At 43.2% G+C, this 20,745-nt stretch overlaps 1 long non-coding RNA gene across 1 annotated transcript in view; it reads right to left on the reverse strand.

Annotated features, from left to right (window-relative positions):
• Positions 1-11,090: 11,090 nt before the first annotated feature.
• Positions 11,091-20,745, reverse strand: part of LOC121568291 — a 36,214-nt gene continuing 26,559 nt past the window's right edge. Inside the window, exons 2-3 of the long non-coding RNA XR_006001227.1 lie at positions 19,797-20,015; positions 11,091-11,239 (exon numbers count right to left, since the gene is read on the reverse strand). This is a non-coding gene — a long non-coding RNA (uncharacterized LOC121568291). The remainder of the gene's footprint in view (positions 11,240-19,796; positions 20,016-20,745) is intronic.

A 20,745-nucleotide genomic window follows, 5' to 3' on the forward strand; every position in this document is an offset into this window, starting at 1 on the left:
GTCCAGACCCAGACGTCAGCCCCTCTCCAGGTTCAGGGTCTCCCACACCAGGGTCCAGACAGGGCGTGGTACTTCGTGGGGGGAAGGAGAGAGGAAGCAGCGCGCCAAGGTCCAGAACAGACCAGGGGCGCAACGGTGAGGTGGAGAGTAAGTGGTGGTCACACCCGGAGCCGGATCCGCCTCCGAGGTGGAATGCCCACCCGGCCCCTACCCTGTTAGGTTTATGTGGCACGGTCGGAGTCCGCACCTTTGGGGGGGGGGGGGTTACTGTCACGCCCTGACTCAAGGGACTTGTATTTGTTGAGTCAGGGTGTGTATTTTCTGTGTTGGGTTTGTCTATGTTAGATTCTAGTATGTCTAGATCTATGTTGGCCTGTGTGGTTCCCAATCAGAGGCAGCTGTCGCTCGTTGTCTCTGATTGGGGACCATACTTAGGCAGCCTTTTGGCACGAGTTAGTTGTGGGATCTTGTTCCGTGTGAGGTATGTTATTTGTCTACCTTGGACGTCACGTTTCGTTTGTTGTTTTGTCGTGTATTCAGTACGGAAATAAATATGAATGCATATCACGCTGCACCTTGGTCCTTCTCGTTCATGAACGATCGTGACACCACAACAGCTATTACACACTACGACAAGTAATACACACCACAACAACTAATACACACTATGACAACTAATACACACCACGACAACTAATACACACCACAACAACTAATACACACTATGACAACTAATACACACCACGACAACTATTACACACCACGACAACTAATACACAAACACACCACGAAAACTAATACACACTATGACAACTAATACAGGGAGGAATGTGTGTGTATGTTTGTGTGTTTTTGTGTCCAGGAGTTAGAGAGTATGCGTGAGAGTTTGAGCCTGTCTGCATGCTTGTGTGTGTGTGTGAGTGTGTATGAGTGAATATGTGTGTGTGTGTGTGTTTGTGTGTGTGTTTGTGCGTATTTGTATGTGTGTGTGTTTGTGTGTTTGTGTGTGTGTTTGTGTGTGTGTTTGTGTGTGTGTGTGTTTCTGTGCGTTTGAGTGTGTGTGATTGTGTGTGAGTGTGTGTGTGTGTGTGTGAGTGTGTATGAGTGAATATGTGTGTGTGTGTGTTTGTGTATTTGTGTGTTTGTGTGTGTGTTTGTGTGTGTGTTTGTGTGTGTGTGTGTTTCTGTGCGTTTGAGTGTGTGTGTGAGTGTGTGTGTGTGAATGTGTGTGTGTGTGTGTGTGTGTGTGTGTGTGTGTGTGTGTGTGTGTGTGTGTGTGTGTGTGTGTGTGTGTGTGTGTGTGTGTGTGTGTGTGTGTGTGTGTGTGTGTGTGTGTGTGAGTGTGTGTGTGTGTGTGAGAGAGAGTGTGTGTGTGTGAGTGTGTGTGTGAGTGTGTGTATGTGTGTGTGCGCGTGTGTGTGTTTGTGAGTGTGAGTGTGTGTGTGTGTGTGTGTGTGTGTGTGTGTGTGTGTGTGTGTGTGTGTGTGTGTGTGAGTGAGTGAGTGAGTGAGTGTGTTTGAGTGAGTATGTGTGTGTGTGTGTGAGTGTGTGTGTGTGTATGGGGGTTATGTGTGTGTGTGTGTGTGTGTTTTGGATGTGTGTGAGTGTGTGTGAGTGAGTATGTGTGTGTTTGGGGGGCATGTGTGTGTGTGTGTGAGTGAGTATGTGTGTGTGTGTTTGGGGGGCATGTGTGTGTGTGTGAGTGTGTGTGTATGTGTGTGTGTGAGTGTATGTGTGTGTGTGTGTATGGGGGGCATGTGTTTGTGTGTGTGTGTGAGTGTGTGTTTATGGGGTATGTGTGTGTGTGTGTGTGGTGGTTTACAATCCAAATCTGTTTCTGTTGCTAATGGCTGTAATGGCTAATGGCTAATGGCTAATGGCTAATGGCTAATGGCTAATGGCTAATGGCTAATGGCTAATGGCTAATGGCTGTTCTACTGTTGTTGTTGTGTTGTTGTCTTTTGTCTCATCTAACAAATATATATATAGAATATATACACTACCGTTCAAAAGTTTGGGGTCACTTAGAAATGTCATTTTTTTTCGAAAGGAAAGCCATTTTTTTGTCCATTAAAATAACATCAAATTGAAAAAGCCATATCTCAGACTGCCCATCTTAATCTTTTATTTTTATTGGCCAGTCTGAGATATGGCTTTTTCTTTGCAACTCTGCCTAGAAGGTCAGCATCCCGGAGTCGCCTCTTCACTGTTGACGTTGAGACTGGTGTCCTGTGAGGCGCCTGTTTCTCAAACTAGACACTCTAATGTATTTGTCCTCTTGCTCAGTTGTGTACCGAGGCCTCCCACTCCTCTTTCTATTCTGGTTATAGCCAGTTTGCGCAGTTCTGTGAAGGGAGTAGTACACAGCGTTGTACGAGATCTTCAGTTTCTTGGCAATTTCTCGCATGGAATAGCCTTCATTTCTCAGATCAAGAATAGACTGACGAGTTTCAGAAGAAAGTTATTTGTTTCTGGCCATTTTGAGCCTGTAATCGAACCCACAATTGCTGATGCTCCAGATACTCAACTAGTCTCAAGAAGGCCAGTTTTACTGCTTCTTTAATCAGCACAACAGTTTCCAGCTGTGCTAACATAATTGCAAAAGGGTTATCTAATGATCAATTAGCCTTTTAAAATGATAAACTTGGATTAGCAAACATAACGTTCCACTGGAACACAGGACTGATGGTTGCTGATAATGGGCCTCTGTACACATATGTTGACATTCCATTAAAAATCAGCTGTTTCCAGCTACAATGTCACGGATTCTGCCGAGGCTGCTCCTCCTCCTGGTTCGGGCAGGCTTCGGCGTTCGTCGTCCCCGGAGTACTAGCTGCCACCGTTGAATGTTTCTATGTGTGATTGCTTTTGTCTGTCTGTCACACCTGTGTCCGTTTGTGTCTGATTACGTGTTCTATAAGTTGCCTGTGTTGTATTGGTTAGGTTGTGTGTTGTTTTCCGCCTGTCCGTAGTGCTGCGTGTTTTGTATTTGTTTTCTTGTTTATTTGTTATACGCATGGTTTGCGTATTGCTCGCCTCGGTTTTGTTGTTGAGGCCGTTTACTGTATTTTTGCCCAGTGGTTTTCACAGTAAACTTTGTTGGACTAAACTTCGGTGTCCTGCGCCTGACTTCCACACTCCATACACCTCAGCCCATGACATACAATAGCCATTTACAAGATTAACAACGTCTACATTTACATTTTAGTCATTTAGCAGAAGCTCTTATCCAGAGCGCATACATTTTTCATACTGGCCCCCCGTGGGAATCGAACCCACAACCCTGGCGTTGCAAATGCCATGCTCTACCACCTGAGCTACACGGGACTGTCTACACTATATTTCTGATCAATTTGATGTTATTTTAATGGAAAAAATATTGCTTTTCTTTAAAAAACAAGTGACCCCAAACTTTTGAACGGTAGTGTATATAACAAATATATATAGAATATATATAGAATATATATAGAATATATATATATATATATAAACAAATATATAACAAATATATATAACAAATATATATAGAATATATATAGAATATATATATAACAAATATATAACAAATATATATAGTATATACATATATAACAAATATAGAATATATATAACAAATATATATAGAATATATATATATAACAAATATATATAGAATATATATATAACAAATATATGTAGAAAATATATATATAACAAATATATACTCCCACTGTGCAGACAGTCAGTCAGTCCCTCCCTCCCTCCTATTAATCTCTCCCATTACCAGTTTGACTCCAGTGCCGATACATTGCAGATAAAGTGCCGAGTGCCGAGTGCTGTTAAATGGCTGGACAAGTGATTAGGAAACAGTGAAGGTGTGTGTGGGTGAGAACGAGTGTGTGAGCGCGGGAAGAGAGGAGGAGTGTTGAGTTGAGAAGATCATTCTTTCAGTAAACATTGACCCTAACACATCATCATAGCAGGTCATAGCAAGCCTCATTAGGCTGCCTGGTTGACCTTTGACCCAACTGTGACCCTGTGTGACCTCAGTGTGCCCCCCAGGCTCTAAAGATGCCCTTTATAATCTCCTAGATGGTGGATTAGGATATCCCCTAAATAATTTAACCACATACACACACGCAGACATACACACACAAACATACACACACACACACAGACATACACACACACACACACACAGACAGACATACACACACACAGACATACACACACACACACACAGACAGACAGACAGACATACACACACACAGACAGACATACACAAATACACATGGATGCATGCACACACATACACATGATAATACAGAGCGAGAGAGAGAGAGAGAGAGAGAGAGAGAGAGAGAGAGAGAGAGAGAGAGAGAGAGAGAGAGAGAGAGAGAGAGAGAGAGAGAGAGAGAGAGAGAGAGAGAGAGAGAGAGAGAGAGAGAGAGAGAGAGAGAGAGAGAGAGGGGGGAAGTGAGAGAGCGAGAGAGAAGGAGAAAGCGAGAGAGAGGGGGAAAGCGAGAGAGAGAGAGAGAGAGCGAGAGTGGGGGGGAAGCGATAGAGAGAGAGAGGGAGAAAGCGAGAGAGAGAGAGAGAGAGAGAGCGGGGAAAGCGAGAGAGAGAGAGAGAGAGAGAGAGAGATGGGGAAAGCGAGAGAGAGAGAGAGAGAGAGAGAGAGAGAGAGAGAGAGAGAGACTCCCCAGTCTGACCACTGCCCCAGGCTAGGAATGAACTGCCAATCAATAATAGAGTTAATGGGTGTTTGGGAGAGGATCTCATTGGATGGTGTTTGGGTCTAGTGAGCTGTTTAGCCCCCTGTAGCACTTTGAGACCATTATTTACTGCATTGCCTATGGTTTTTATGTGTGTGTGTGTCAGTGTGCTGTGTGTGTGTGTGTGTGTGTCAGTGTGCTGTGTGTGTGTGTGTGTGTGTGTGTGTGTGTGTCAGTGTGCTGTGTGTGTGTGTGTGTGTGTGTGTGTGAGAAACATGCCCTCTAACACAACCATCTGGCTGTAGTATGCGTGAGAAGAGTTCATCAGCTTCCTGCTCCTATAACTCCTGTAGTAATATGATCTCACAGTCAGAGTTCATCAGCTTCCTGCTCCTATTACTCCTGTAGTAATATGATCTCACAGTCAGAGTTCATCAGCTTCCTGCTCCTATTACTCCTGTAGTAATATGATCTCACAGTCAGAGTTCATCAGCTTCCTGCTCCTATAATAATTAATAAAATGTTTTCTTCATCAATCTACAAACAATACCACATTTTAGAAATTTTGCAAATGTATTACAAATAAAAAAACAGAAATACCTTATTTACATAAGTATTCAGACCCTTTGCTATGAGACTCGAAATTGAGCTCAGATGCATCCTGTTTCCATTGATAGTCTTTGAGATGTTTTTACAACTTGATTGTAGTCCACCTGTGGTAAATTCAATTGACGGGACATGATTTAGAAAGGCACACACCTGTCTATATAAGGTCCAACAGTTGACAGTGCATGTCAGAGCAAAAACCAAGTAATGAGGTCGAAGGAATTATCCATAGAGCTCCAAGACAGAATTGTGTCGATACACAGATCTGGGGAAGGGTACCAAATAATTTCTGCAGCATGGAAGGTCCACAAGAACACAGTGGCCTCCATCATTCTTAAATGGAAGAAGTACGTAACCACCAAGACTCTTCCTAGAGCTGGCCACCAGGCCAAATTGAGCCATCAGGGGAGAAGGGCCTTGGTCAGGGAGGTGACCAAGAACCCGATGGTCACTCTGACAGAGCTCCAGTTCCTCTGTGGAGATGGGAGAACCTTCCAGGACAACCATCTCTGCAGCACTCCACCAATCAGGCCTTTATGGTAGAGTGGCCAGGTGGAAGGCACTCCTCAGTAAAAGGCACATGACAGCCCGCTTGGAGTTTGCCAAAAGGCACCTAAAGGACTCTCAGACCATGAGAAACAATATTCTCTTTGGCCTGAATGCCAAGCGTCACGTCTGGAGGAAACCTGGCACCATCCTTACGGTGAAGCATGGTTTTGGTAGCGTCATGTTGTGGCAGGGACACTAGTCAGGATCGAGGGAAAGATGAACGGAGCAAAGTATAGAGAGATCCTTGATGAAAACCTGCTCCAGAGCACTCAGGACCTCAGACTGGGGTGATGGTTCACCTTCCAACATGACAACGACCCTAAGCACACAGCCAAGACAACGCAGAAGTGGCTTTGGGAGAAGTCTCTGAATGTCCTTGAGTGGTCCAGCCAGAGCCCGGACTTGAACACGATCTAACATCTCTGGAGAGACCTGAAAATAGCTGTGCGGCGACGCTCCCCATCCATCCTAACAGAGCTTGAGAGAATCTTTAGAGAAGAATGGGAGAAACTCCCCAAATACAGGTGTGCCAAGCTTGTAGCGTCATACCCAAGAAGACTCGAGGCTGTAATCGCTGCCAAAGGTACTTCAACAAAGTACTGAGTAAAGCGTCTGAATACTTATGTAAATGTGATATTTTTTTATACAATACCAGTCAAAAGTTTGGATACACCTACTCATTCAAGGGTTTTTCTTTATTTTAACTATTTTCTACATTGGAGAATAATAGTGAAGACATCAAAACTATGAAATAACACATATGGAATCATGTAGTAACTAAAAAAGTGTTAAACAAATCAAAATATATTTTTGATTCTTCAAAGTAGCCAACCTTTGCCTTGATGACAGCTTTGCACACTCTTGGCATTCTCTCAACCAGCTTCATGAGGAATGCTTTTCCAACAGTCTTGAAGGAGTTCCCACATATGCTGAGCACTTGTTTGCTGCTTTTCCTTCACTCTGTGGTCCAACTCATCCCAAACCATCTCAATTGGGTTGAGGTTGGGTGATTGTGGATGCCAGGTCATCTGATGCAGCACTCCCTCACTCTCCTAGGTCAAATAGCCCTTACACAGCCTGGAGGTGTGTTTTGTGTCAATGTCCTGTTGAAAAACAAATGATAGTCCCACTAAGTGCAAACCAGATGGGATGGCGTATCGCTGCTGAATGCTGTGGTAGCCATGCTGGTTAAGTGTGCTTTGAATTCTAAATCAATCACAGACAGTGTCACCAGCAAATCATCCCCACACCATCACACCTCCTCCTCCATGCTTCACGGTGGGAACCACACATGCGGAGATCATCCGTTCACCTACTCTGCATCTCACAAAGACACGGCGGTTGGAACCAAAAATCTCAAATTTGGACTCCAGACCAAAGGACAGATTTCCACCAGTCTAATGTCCATTGCTCGTGTTTCTTGGCCCAAGCAAGTCTCTTCTTCTTATTGGTGTCCTTTAGTAGTGGTTTCTTTGCAGTAATTCGACCACGAAAGCCTGATTCACGCAGTCTCCTCTGAACAGTTGATGTTGAGCTGTGTCTGTTACTTGAACTGTGAAGCATTTATTTGGGCTGCAATCTGAGGCTGGTTAACTCTAATGAACGTATCCTCTGCAGCAGAGGTAACTCTGGGTCTTCCATTCCTGTGGCGGTCCTCATGTGAGCCAGTTTCATCATAGTGCTTGATGGTTTTTGCGACTGCACTTGAAGAAACTTTCAAAGTTCTTGAAATCTTCCGGATTGACTGACCTACTCTTACAAAGTAATGATGGACTGTTGTTTCTCTTTGCTTATTTGAGCTGTTCTTGACATAATATTGACTTGGTCTTTTACCAAATAGGCATATCTTCTGTATACCACCCCTACCTTGTCACAACACAACTGATTGGCTCAAATGCATTAAGAAGGAAAGAAATTCCACAAATTAACTTTTAAGAAGGCACACCTGTTAATTGAAATGCATTCCAGGTGACTACCTCATGAAGCTGTTTGAGAGAATGCTAAGAGTGTGCAAAGCTATCATCAAGGCAAAGTGTGGCTATTTGAAGAATCTCAAATGTAAAATATATTTTGATTATTTTAACACTTTTTGGGTTGCTACGGGATTCCATATGTGTTATTTCATAGTTTTGATGTCTTCACTATTATTCTACAATGTAGAAAATAGTAAAAATAAAGAGAAACCCTGGAATGGGTAGGTGTGTCCAAACTTTTGACTGGTACTGTATATACATTTGCAAAAATGTCTTAAATCCTGTTTTTGCTTGTCATTATGGGGTATTGTGTGTAGATTGAGGGGAAAAAACTATTGAAACAAATTTAGAATAAGGCTGTAACGTAACAAATTGTGAAAAACGTCAAGGGGTCTTAATACTTTCCGAATGCATTGTATATAATAGATAGGCTACTCTACTCTCCCACACTGTATTTCTATAATAGATAGGCTACTCTCCCACACTTTATTTCTATAATAGATAGGCTACTCTCCCACACTTTATTTCTATAATAGATAGGCTACTCTACAACTCTCTATTTCTATAATAGATAGGCTACTCTACTCTCCCACACTTTATTTCTACACTAGATAGGCTACTCTACAACTCTCTATTTCTATAATAGATAGGCTACTCTACAACTCTCTATTTCTATAATAGATAGGCTACTCTACAACTCTCTATTTCTATACTAGATAGGCTACTCTACAACTCTCTATTTCTATTATAGATAGGCTACTCTACAACTCTCTATTTCTATACTAGATAGGCTACTCTACAACTCTCTATTTCTATACTAGATAGGCTACTCTACAACTCTCTATTTCTATACTAGATAGGCTACTCTACAACTCTCTATTTCTATAATAGATAGGCTACTCTCCCACTCTCTATTTCTATAATAGATAGGCTACTCTACAACTCTCTATTTCTATACTAGATAGGCTACTCTACAACTCTCTATTTCTATTATAGATAGGCTACTCTACAACTCTCTATTTCTATACTAGATAGGCTACTCTACAACTCTCTATTTCTATACTAGATAGGCTACTCTACAACTCTCTATTTCTATACTAGATAGGCTACTCTACAACTCTCTATTTCTATACTAGATAGGCTACTCTCCCACTCTCTATTTCTATAATAGATAGGCTACTCTCCCACTCTCTATTTCTATAACAAATAGGCTACTCTCCCACTCTCTATTTCTATAATAGATAGGCTACTCTCCCACTCTCTATTTCTATAATAGATAGGCTACTCTCCCACTCTCTATTTCTATAAGAGATAGGCTACTGTCGTGTCGCGTCGAATGCTGGTGATTATTGCTGTCAAACAAAGAGTCCGCTAAGGCTGCACTTTGATTAGAAGTTTTATTCATATCACAAGATGTCAGCATAAATTTACAGACCCGCAGTTTCTGGAGAAACAGCGTCCCAAAATAATCTGTCTGTTTCTAACACCCCCTGCCTCCAGCATATACTTATAAACAATGCAGAAATATCGGTTGCTCCCTCTGCTGTCCAATCACCTGTCTCCCCTGGGGCGTCACCCTACAAATGGCTACTTTTGAACTAAGATAAACATCCCCTCTTTGTTCCTCTAGAATAGTCATAATCTTAATATACTACACTACTCTCCCACACTTTATTTCTATAACAGATAGGCTACTCTCCCACACTGTATTTCTATAATAGATAGGCTACTCTCCCACTCTCTATTTCTATAATAGATATGCTACTCTCCCACTCTCTATTTCTATAATAGATAGGCTACTCTCCCACACTGTATTTCTATAATAGATAGGCTACTCTCCCAGTCTCTATTTCTATAATAGATAGGCTACTCTCCCACACTGTATTTCTATACTAGATAGGCTACTCTCCCACTCTCTATTTCTATAATAGATAGGCTACTCTCCCACACTGTATTTCTATAATAGATAGGCTACTCTCCCACTCTCTATTTCTATAATAGATAGGCTACTCTCCCACTCTCTATTTCTATAATAGATAGGCTACTCTCCACACTGTATTTCTATAATAGATAGGCTACTCTACAACTCTCTATTTCTATAATAGATAGGCTACTCTACAACTCTCTATTTCTATAATAGATAGGCTACTCTCCAACACTCTGTTTCTATAACTGACATTCCTCCCTATTTCTAGAATGGGGATATGAAAGGCGATAGTGAGAAGAAGATATTTACAGTGAGATATACAGTAAATCTACAATTACACTGACATGCTTGCTTGCGTCACAGAGAGAGAGAGAGAGAGAGCGAGAGAGAGAGAGAGAGAGAGAGAGAGAGAGAGAGAGAGAGAGAGAGAGAGAGAGAGAGAGAGAGAGAGAGAGAGAGAGAGACAGAGAGAAAGAGAGAGAGAGAGAGAGAGAGAGAGAGAGAGAGAGAGAGAGAGAGAGAGAGAGAGAGAGAGAGAGAGAGAGAGAGAGAGAGAGAGAGAGACAGAGAGAGAGAGACAGAGAGAGAGAGAGAGAGAGAGAGAGAGAGAGAGAGAGAGCGAGACGTATGGGTGTGCGTGGGTTAGTCCCAGCACTCAGTATGATTAAATATGCATTCACACTGGGGATAGAAAACACAAGAACACAAGGACACGCTCATACTAGCTATAGAGACATCAGATCAACACACATGATACACACATAGGCCTACGCCAGAACATATGTCATGTACGATATCCAGTACAGACAACAGGGGATTGTATAGACTACTGCATGCAGGCCATAATTTGCTGTGAATATGGGCGTTATATGCAGGCTTTTTCCCTGTGCAAAGATCTAAAGCTAAGTCATATGTCTTCAGTGAAATCAATCAACCAATACGTGGCCATTTATTCACTACTAATCTTTTCTCCTCTCTTCTTTCCTTCTCTTTGTAGTGAAATATAGAACATAATCAGTGTCGGCTGCCAAGTATAGAGGCTGCTTACAGTAACAGGTCTGTTTTTCTTTCAGGACTCTCTCGCCTTCCTTCCTCAATCCTCTTTTCATTCTCCTCTTTCAGGACTCTCCATCTCTCCTCACTCCTCTTTCGAGCTGTTCTCTCAAGGCTCTCTCTCTCCTCACTCCTTTTTTCTAGCTCTTTGTCTAAGGCATCTCCTTCTATCTTCACTCCTCTTTTCAAGTTCTTCTTTCGGGACTTTCTCTTTCTCTGTGGCTCCTCTCTGGATCTCTTCTCTCAGCGCCCTCTCCCACTCCTCTCTGCCCAGTTCCAGCAGCTCGCTCTGGGCTCTCTCTCTCTCTCTCTGCGGCCCCTCTCTGGTTCTGGAGCTCTCTCTCCACCTGGGCCAACCTGTCCTGGAGGAGCTGGAGCTCGTGAAGGATGAGGTAACTCACACCGTGGTACTGACACACAGTCTCCGACCTCTCCATCTAAAAACGACAGACAGAAAATACATAAATCACTCAGCCAGTCAATCAAATAATATAATTCTAACTACAAATGTGATTTGAACCACTACTGACTCTAATCTCACCAGCTCTCAGTCTCATTCAAACCCACCAGTCAATCTCACCAGCTCTCAGTCTCATTCAAACCCACCAGTCAATCTCACCAGCTCTCAGTCTCATTCAAACCCACCAGTCAATCTCACCAGCTCTCAGTCTCACCTGAGTGAACACAGACGGCTGGTGGTGATAACACAGAGAGGGAGAGAAAGAGAGAAAAGGAGTGATAGGTGGGACAATGAGAGAGAAGACAGAAGGAGGTGACATCATTGTGTGTATACTTGAGTTTGCCATAGGCCTGCATTCTATTGTCTTTACATTTGGTGTTTGAAACCTACAGTAGCTTAAAATAGCATTACATGAAAAACAGGCCCAGCTGCTGTGTCCGTGACAGTTGTTATTGTCACTTCTCACAGTTTCAGAGGATCCGTCAGGATCAGATTAAAACCCGGAGGATTCACATTGATTACGTGACAGAGGACGTTCTGGTGACATTCTGACGGTTCACTTGTCTTTTGAGGCACATGTTTGTAAACAAGGTAAAGGAAGCCCAGTAATGTGGAGGCTGGCTTGGTGACATTGAATGGGGACTTAGTAGTTTGTGTTGTCTTGGGCTGATGCCCTGTACCCTCGCCCCCTATGGCAGAGTCAGAGAGAGTCGGGAGAGAGAGACAGATAGCCCCTCTCTAAAGGCGCGGTCACACCGGCCGAGAATACTTAGCACCTACTGAACAGAGTGCCGGCAGTAATTTGCAAACTGAGTGCAAACCGATTCTACATGTAGAAACGGACGAAAAGTCAGATGCCTACCGGGTGGTGCCTAAAACAAACCGTGCCAAACCAACGGCAAACCAACGGCAAACCAACGGCAAACCAACGGCAAATCAACGGCTTTGTGCTTTCGTCTTAAGTCTATTCTCTGACAACACAATGACAGGGGTCACATTATAAGAGGGAGAAAAACAGACATTTCACTCTTTCTTTCTTTCTTTCTTTCATTTTTTTCATTTTTTTCTCTTCCAGTGTTTCTTCACTGTCTGTCAGTCTTCATTTATATCATGTCCCTATCTATGTGGTTGATTTCTATCATGTCCCTGTCTATGTGGCTGATTTCTATCATGTCCCTGTCTATGTGGCTGATTTATATCATGTCCCTGTCTATGTGGCTGATTTATATCATGTCCCTATCTATGTGGCTGATTTATATCATGTCCCTATCTATGTGGCTGATTTATATCCCTGTCTATGTGGCTGATTTATATCATGTCCCTGTCTATGTGGCTGATTTATATCATGTCCCTGTCTATGTGGCTGATTTATATCATGTCCCTATCTATGTGGCTGATTTATATAATGTCCCTGTCTATGTGGCTGATTTATATCATGTCCCTGTCTATGTGGCTGATTTATATCATGTCCCTGTCTATGTGGCTGATTTATATCATGTCCCTATCTATGTGGCTGATTTATATCATGTCCCTGTCTATGTGGCTGATTTATATCATGTCCCTGTCTATGTGGCTGATTTATATCATGTCCCTGTCTATGTGGCTGATTTATATCATGTCCCTGTCTATGTGGCTGATTTATATCATGTCCCTGTCTATGTGGTTGATTTATATCATGTCCCTGTCTATGTGGCTGATTTATATCATGTCCCTGTCTATGTGGCTGATTTATATCATGTCCCTGTCTATGTGGCTGATTTATATCATGTCCCTGTCTATGTGGTTGATTTATATCATGTCCCTGTCTATGTGGCTGATTTATATCATGTCCCTGTCTATGTGGCTGATTTATATCATGTCCCTATCTATGTGGTTGATTTATATCATGTCCCTGTCTATGTGGCTGATTTATATCATGTCCCTGTCTATGTGGCTGATTTATATCATGTCCCTGTCTATGTGGCTGATTTATATCATGTCCCTGTCTATGTGGTTGATTTATATCATGTCCCTGTCTATGTGGCTGATTTATATCATGTCCCTGTCTATGTGGCTGATTTATATCATGTCCCTATCTATGTGGTTGATTTATATCATGTCCCTGTCTATGTGGCTGATTTATATCATGTCCCTGTCTATGTGGCTGATTTATATCATGTCCCTGTCTATGTGGCTGATTTATATCATGTCCCTGTCTATGTGGTTGATTTATATCATGTCCCTGTCTATGTGGCTGATTTATATCATGTCCCTGTCTATGTGGCTGATTTATATCATGTCCCTGTCTATGTGGCTGATTTATCAGTGTCATATCTACCTTCATCTGCTGTCCATCCGTCTGTCTGACTCACACTGTGTGTGTGTGTGTGTGTGTGTGTGTGTGTGTGTGTGTGTGTGTGTGTGTGTGTGTGTGTGTGTGTGTGTGTGTGTGTGTGTGTGTGTGTGTGTGTGTGTGTGTGTGTGTGTGTGTGTGTGCTGGTGTGGAGGCGTGGATTTTTTAAATATTTTTTAAAATATTTTTTAAATATTTAGTGCAAAATGTCCACATGCATCCTGGAGGCTCAGAGAGAGAGGATTGTGGAGCGCAGACAGGATCAGCAGGGTGTGTGTGATTATGTGTGTGTCTGAAAGCCAGTCCATGTGTGTGTCTTCGTGTGAGTCTCTCTGTGTGTGTGTATATGTGTGTGTGTGTGTGGGGGGGTGTTCAGTCAGGCCATGGTTGAGACACAGTCGAGGCCTCAGGTCACCCCAGTCTTGTGTATTGCTCTCTTGTTTTTCTACAATCACTCACGCATATACCCCACCCCCCACCCAAACAGACACTCATACACACACACGCGCACTCAGACCCGACACACATACGAATACTTTTCAGACAAGCACTCTAAGCACACTATCACACACACACACACACACATACACACACACACACACACACACACACACACCACTCATTGAGGCCCTGGGGGTGGTGTGTTCGTTGTTCCCGTGATAGAGCTGGTTCCTGCAGAAAGACCCCTTGCCCTTGGCACTGACACATTCGCTTAGCGCTCAAACGACAAGCTACCCCCCCTCCCCCGACAGCCAATAAGAGCGAGTTCTGCTCAAGCTGTACTTCCTAGACAGCAAAATAATTCTGCCCTCTTGTCTACACTCTCTCTCTCTATCTCGTTCTTATTTCTCTATCTCTATCTCTTGTCTTTCTCTGAGTCCATTCTCTGTGTGGCATCATATATTCCACTGTATTCATTCTACTTGATCTGTCTAGGCTACATGTCTTAAACAGTAAAATAGGGGAAGGGTCAGGAGGGAGAAGGAGAAGCAACAGAGGGTGTGGAGAGAGGGATGGAGAGAGGGATGGAGAGAGGGATGGAGGAGGGATGGAGAGAGGGATGGAGAGAGGGATGGAGAAAGGGATGGAGAGAGGGATGGAGGAGGAAAGAGGCTTAAAAAGAGAGAGAGGAGTGGGGGGAAAGAGGTAGTCACACTGGATTCATTTCCATCTTAGGTGCGATCTAGAACCTTTAAGGTCATGTTTCACTTTTTAAAAAACCTAACAATAATGAGTGGTATAAATGAATCTGTCACTTTATTTTTCAATGTAAATGTGAGATATAATCGATTATATACTTGTGGGCTGCACACGCACCATAACAACATGAAATAGAATGTTGTCCAAGCTTGACGTAGATTCAGGTGAATACTTTTGGAACGCTGTGCCATTGACTGCCACCAGATGGCTGTGTGCGAGTGGGTTTCTTTTGACAATGAAGCACCGGACTACAGCCATGTTGTTTTGAACCTAGAAAAAAAACCTAGAGACGGCAGTAGGCAAGAAGGAGTCGGCTGAGATTGGCTATAGTAATGTCTAGTTGGTCATACAAGTATGGTAAGTTACTGAGTGAGTGTCTTTGATAACTGCCTAGTTGGTTAGCTAGATAGCAGCGTTTTACACTTAGCTAGTTAGCTAGCTAGATAATAAACTAAACTGCAATTATCATAAACCATTATCATCTAGCTAGCTAGAGTAGCTAAATAGCTGTCATATTCAAAGTAAGCAGGATCGTGGCATGTCAGAAACAATGCAGGTTGGCTAGCTAGCTCACGTTAGCTAGATCACACTAGCTAGCTAGCGAGCTAACGTCTACAGCTGTAACTCGGAGGGGAAGCCTACTTTCTGAATTAAGCAATAGAGTCGATACTTAGGGTAATCATCCTATTTTAAGCAGTTTGGCTACAAAATTAGCCCGGCCTCAACAATCACAGGATGCATCTCGCTAAGCTAGCAGCTAACTACAATCAAATAAGGAGCATGTTGTCATTGATGTCATGATGGAATGAGTCGAGGTAGCAATTGTTAGTGAGATGATACATGGTGCCATAATATAAATAATAGCTTAGCTATTTTTTTATTTTTTTATCCTCCCTGCCTGCCTCGCTGTCCAACCTTCCTGCCTGCCTCGCTGTCCTGCCTCGCTGTCCCGCCTCCCTTCCTGCCTCGCTGTCCCGCCTCCCTGCCTGCCTCGCTGTCCTGCCTCGCTGTCCCGCCTCCCTGCCTGCCTCGCTGTCCCGCCTCCCTGCCTGCCTCGCTGTCCAGCCTCGCTGTCCCGCCTCCTTGCCTGCCTCGCTGTCCCGCCTCCCTGCCTGCCTCGCTGTCCAGCCTCGCTGTCCCTCCTACCTGTCTCGCTGTCCCGCCTACCTGCCTGCCTCGCTGTCCCTTACACCCTCCCTCCCTCCATCCACCAGCCCAATGTTCCATTCACATGGATGCCATGTAATGTTTTATTAGATCTTGGTTATGCACTAGTTACCACATCCACAAAGTCAAAATTGGCTATATCGTAAAATATATATATATATTTTATTTAATTCATAGTCAATCGATCAATAATATAAAAATACTCTTAGCAAAAATGTTTATCTTTAATTTACAATCTGTAGAAACAATGAGAATAGAAAGGTTCACAACTTTTGTGAAACATCACAGCAGAGTTGAAAAATATATGGCAAATATAAATCAAAACTGGATGGTGGAAGGGGTTGAGTGGAGCTGAAGGATGGGACTAGAAACAAACAAAAGATAACTATTGTCAAATATACTGTGTCCGTAAAATGGATATGGTATGAATACAGTGCATTCTGAAAGTATTCAGAACCCTTGAATTTTTCCACATTTTGTTAAGTTACAGCCTTATACTAAAATTGATTAAATAAATTTAAATCCTCATCAATCTTCACACAATACCCCATGATGACGAAGCGAAAACAGGTTTTTACCAATTTATAAAAACAGAAATATCACATTTATGAGACTCGAAATTGAGCTCAAGTGCATCCTGTTTCCATTGATCATCCTTGAGATGTTTCTACAACTTGATTGGAGTCCACCTGTGGTAAATTCAATTGATTGGACATGATTTGGAAAGGCACACACGTGTCTATATAAGGTCCCACAGTTGACAGCGCATGTCAGAGCAACAACCAAGCCATGAGGTCGAAGGAATTGTCCGTAGATCTCAGAGACAGGATTGTGTCGTGGCACAGATCTGGGAAGTGTACCACAATGGCCTCCATCATTCTTAAATGGAAGAAGTTTGGAACCACCAAGACTCTTCCTAGAGCTGGCCGCTCAGCCAAACTGAGCAATCAGGGGAGAAGGGCCTTGGTCTGGGAGGTGACCAAGAACCCGATGGTCTCTAAGAAAAAAGAGATGGGAGAACCTTCCAGAAGGACAAACATCTCTGCAGCATTCCACTAATCAGGTCTTTATGGTAGAGTGGCCAGACGGAAGCCACTCCTCAGTAAAAGGCACATGACAGCCCGCTTGGAGTTTGCCAAAAGGCACCAACAGAACAAGATTCTCTGGTCTGATGAACCCAAGATTGAACTCTTTGGCCTGAATGTCAAGCATCACGTCTGGAGGAAACCTGGCACCATCCCTACGGTGAAGCATGGTGGTGGCAGCATCATGCTGTGGGGATGTTTTTCAGCGGCAGGGACTGGGAGACTAGTCAGGATCGAGGGAAAGATAAACGCAGCAAAGTATAGAGAGATCCTTGATGAAAACCTGCTCCAGAGCACTCAGGACCTCAGACTGGGCGAAGGTTCACCTTCCAACAGGACAACGACTCTAAGCACACAGCCAGGACAACGCAGGAGTGGCTTCAGGACAAGTCTCTGAATGTCCTTGAGTGGCCCAGCCAGAGCCCGGACTTGAACACGATCGAACATCTCTGGAGAGACCTGAAAATAGCTGTGCGGCGACGCTCCCCATCCATCCTAACAGAGCTTGAGAGAATCTTTAGAGAAGAATGGGAGAAACTCCCCAAATACAGGTGTGCCAAGCTTGTAGCGTCATACCCCCGTGTAGCTCAGTTGGTAGAGCATGGCGCTTGCAATGCCAGGGTTGTGGGTTCATTTCCCACGGGGGGGGCAGTATGAAAATGTATGCACTCACTAACTGTAAGTCGCTCTGGATAAGAGTGTCTGCTAAATTACTAAAATGTAAATGTAAGACTCGAGGCTGTGATCGCTGCCAATGGTGCTTCAACATAGTACTGAGAAAAGAGTCTGAATACTTATGTAAATGTGATATTTGAGTTTTTTACTATTAATAAATGTGTAAACATTTGTAAAAACCTGTTTTTGCTTTGTCATTATGGGGTTAGAGTCTGGCCACTCTACTATAAAGGCCTGATTGGTGGTGTGCTGCAGAGATGGTTGTCCTTCTGGAAGGTTCTCCCATCTCCACAGAGGAACTCTAGAGCTCTGTCAGAGTGACCATCGGGATCTTGGTCACCTCCCTGACCATGGCCCTTCTCCCCCGATTGCTCAGTTTGGCCGGGCGGCCAGCTCAAGGAAGTCTTGGTGGTTCCACAATTCTTCCATTGAAGAATGATGGAGGCCACTGTGTTCTTGGGGACAATCAATGCTGCAGAAAACTTTTTGTACCCTTCCCCAGATCTGTGCCTCGACACAATCCTGTCTCGGAGATCTACGGACAATTCCTTCGACCTCATGGCTTGGTTTTTGCTCTGAAATGCACTTTCATCTGTGGGACCTTATATAGACAGGTGTGTGCCTTTCCAAATCATGTCCAATCAATTGAATGTACCACAGGTAGACGCCAGTCAAGTTGTAGAAACATCTCAAGGATGATCAATGGAAACAGGATGCACCTGAACTCAATTTCGAGTCTCATAGCTAAGGGTCTGAATACTTATGTAAATAAGGTATCTGTTCTTTATTTTTAATACATTTGCAAAACTTTATAAAAACCTGTTTTCGCTTCATCATTATGGACTATTGTGTGTAAATTGATGAGAAAAAATATATAATTTAATCAATTTTAGAATACGGCTGTAACGTAACAAAATGTGGAAAAAGTCAAGGGGTCTGAATACTTTCCGAATGCACTGTACCTTTCATCACCAACGCCATGTTAGCATTCACTGCACATGTTGCTGAACAAGTCAACCCTTATGTTTAGTGTCAATGAAAAAAACGAAATTCACAAACAAATATTCAGTTCATAAGCATTGACTGTAATACCTTTTACGGTCCTGTGGTGAAAAACTGCTGTGGTATTCGGGCCCAGGGACCGTATTCACAAAGCATCTTCAGAGAAGGAATAGCATGGTGATGTAGGACCAGCACTCCTTGTCGACGTAGTCATTCACAGTACTCCGACTCCGAGATGCTTTGTGATTACGGTCCCTGGTCTGTCTGCGTGCTGCTTTTCTAGTGATCTAACGCACCCCTCTTCATCTGAAATGCAACAACACCAAAAAACATGAATAAAGAATTAGCCTAGTCCAAGCCTGTTCCTGGACAGCTAACCCTTCTGTAGGTTTTCACTCCAACCCCAGTTGTAACTAAACCTGATTCAGTTTATCATCCAGCTCATTATTAGAATCAGGTGCGCTAGATTAGGGTTGAAACTAAAACCTAAAGGATAGCAGCTCTCCAGGAACAGGGTAGGAGAGCACTGGCCTTGTCAGTAACCTAGTTAACTGCTGAAACGTTAATGTCAATGTGCACAAGCCTTATTCAGCCAAATTATACCAAAACAACACACCCTTTTGGAGTGAAATCAAGAGGGGCATTTTTCTTGCCAACTTTTTCAGTCACCAGTGTATCAATAAACAGGCAGGGGAATTAAGTAGTTGACGTGTACCTACGATGAAAATTACAGGCCTCTCTCATCTTTTTAAGTGGGAGAACTTGCACAATTGGTGGCTGACTAATTACTTTTTTTCCCCACTGTAGCTAGCTGAGGTGGTGAACTCAGACGGATGGTGGGAGTTAGGTAACGTTAGTTAACTTTCCAACAGCAGTATCCAATGGCAACTTGATCAATCAGATGGATAGCTTAGCATATATAGCTATTCATTTTCCCCTAACATCTAAAGCAGCCTGATACGGCTTGCCAGTTGCTAGTAAAGTAGGATGAATAAGTCAGAAGCCAGCTAGCAATGCCAACTTGATGCCTTTTACCAATAAACGCCATGTACATGTATAAAAGAGACAATCACCTTCAAGCAGATCATTTTAGTTTTATTCTAGCACTTCAGGCCCGAGGAGTAATAGCGACTTGTTTGTAGAACCGGCGTCTTCACCAGATGTTGTCCCCAGTCAGCTCCAGAGTTTTCACCTGAACCAACGTCACAGGCTACATCACAGGCTGCAGTCATGCACTTGAGTTAGCGTTGCTTACTAGCGCACGTGCCTCACACATTTCTTTCTTTAGTAGCCTGGGGGAAAAAAATATAAGTTTAGTTTTTTATTGCCCATCTACAAGGGGTGTATATTCTATTTACATTTACAAATGTAACTTGCAACATGGCCTTTAAAGGGTTCTTCGGCTGTCCCCATAGGAGAACCCTTTGAATAACCTTTTGGGGTTCCATGTAGAACATGGAACCCCAAAAGGGTTCTACCTGGAACCAAAAAGGGTTCTACCTGGAACCAAAAAGGGTTCTCTTAATGGGACAGCCGAAGAACCCTTTTGGAACACTTTTTTTTCTATGAGTGTCCTGTAAAGACAGCAGTAGCATGAGTTATAAAGAAATAATACATTGATACACTAGCTAAGACTCACAGCTCTCAAAGACACACTAGGCTATATTGGTACGGTGAAGAGGGCAGCCTAAATGCTCTTTACAGTAACAGAAATAGGCTTCACGTCTATAACAATAAACTGGTGTCTGCATCTACTGTATCTCTGCTGCTTTGGCCACTGAGAACCCAGAGTACAATACATGTTACACCTAGCCTAGCAGGAGTATTGGGTAAGGGTGGGAGGTACTGGCTGATGGTGTCTTGTCGGGATAAGGTCCATGATTAATTTACAGGAAGCCTTTTTTCCTTTGTGTGTGTGTGTCTGTGTGTGTGTGTGTGTGTGTGTGTGTGTGTGTGTGTGTGTGTGTGTGTGTGTGTGTGTGTGTGTGTGTGTGTGTGTGTGTGTGTGTGTGTATAGACTGT

This window comes from Coregonus clupeaformis, chromosome 6, assembly GCF_020615455.1.
Source record: "Coregonus clupeaformis isolate EN_2021a chromosome 6, ASM2061545v1, whole genome shotgun sequence".
NCBI classification, from domain to species: domain Eukaryota; kingdom Metazoa; phylum Chordata; class Actinopteri; order Salmoniformes; family Salmonidae; genus Coregonus; species Coregonus clupeaformis.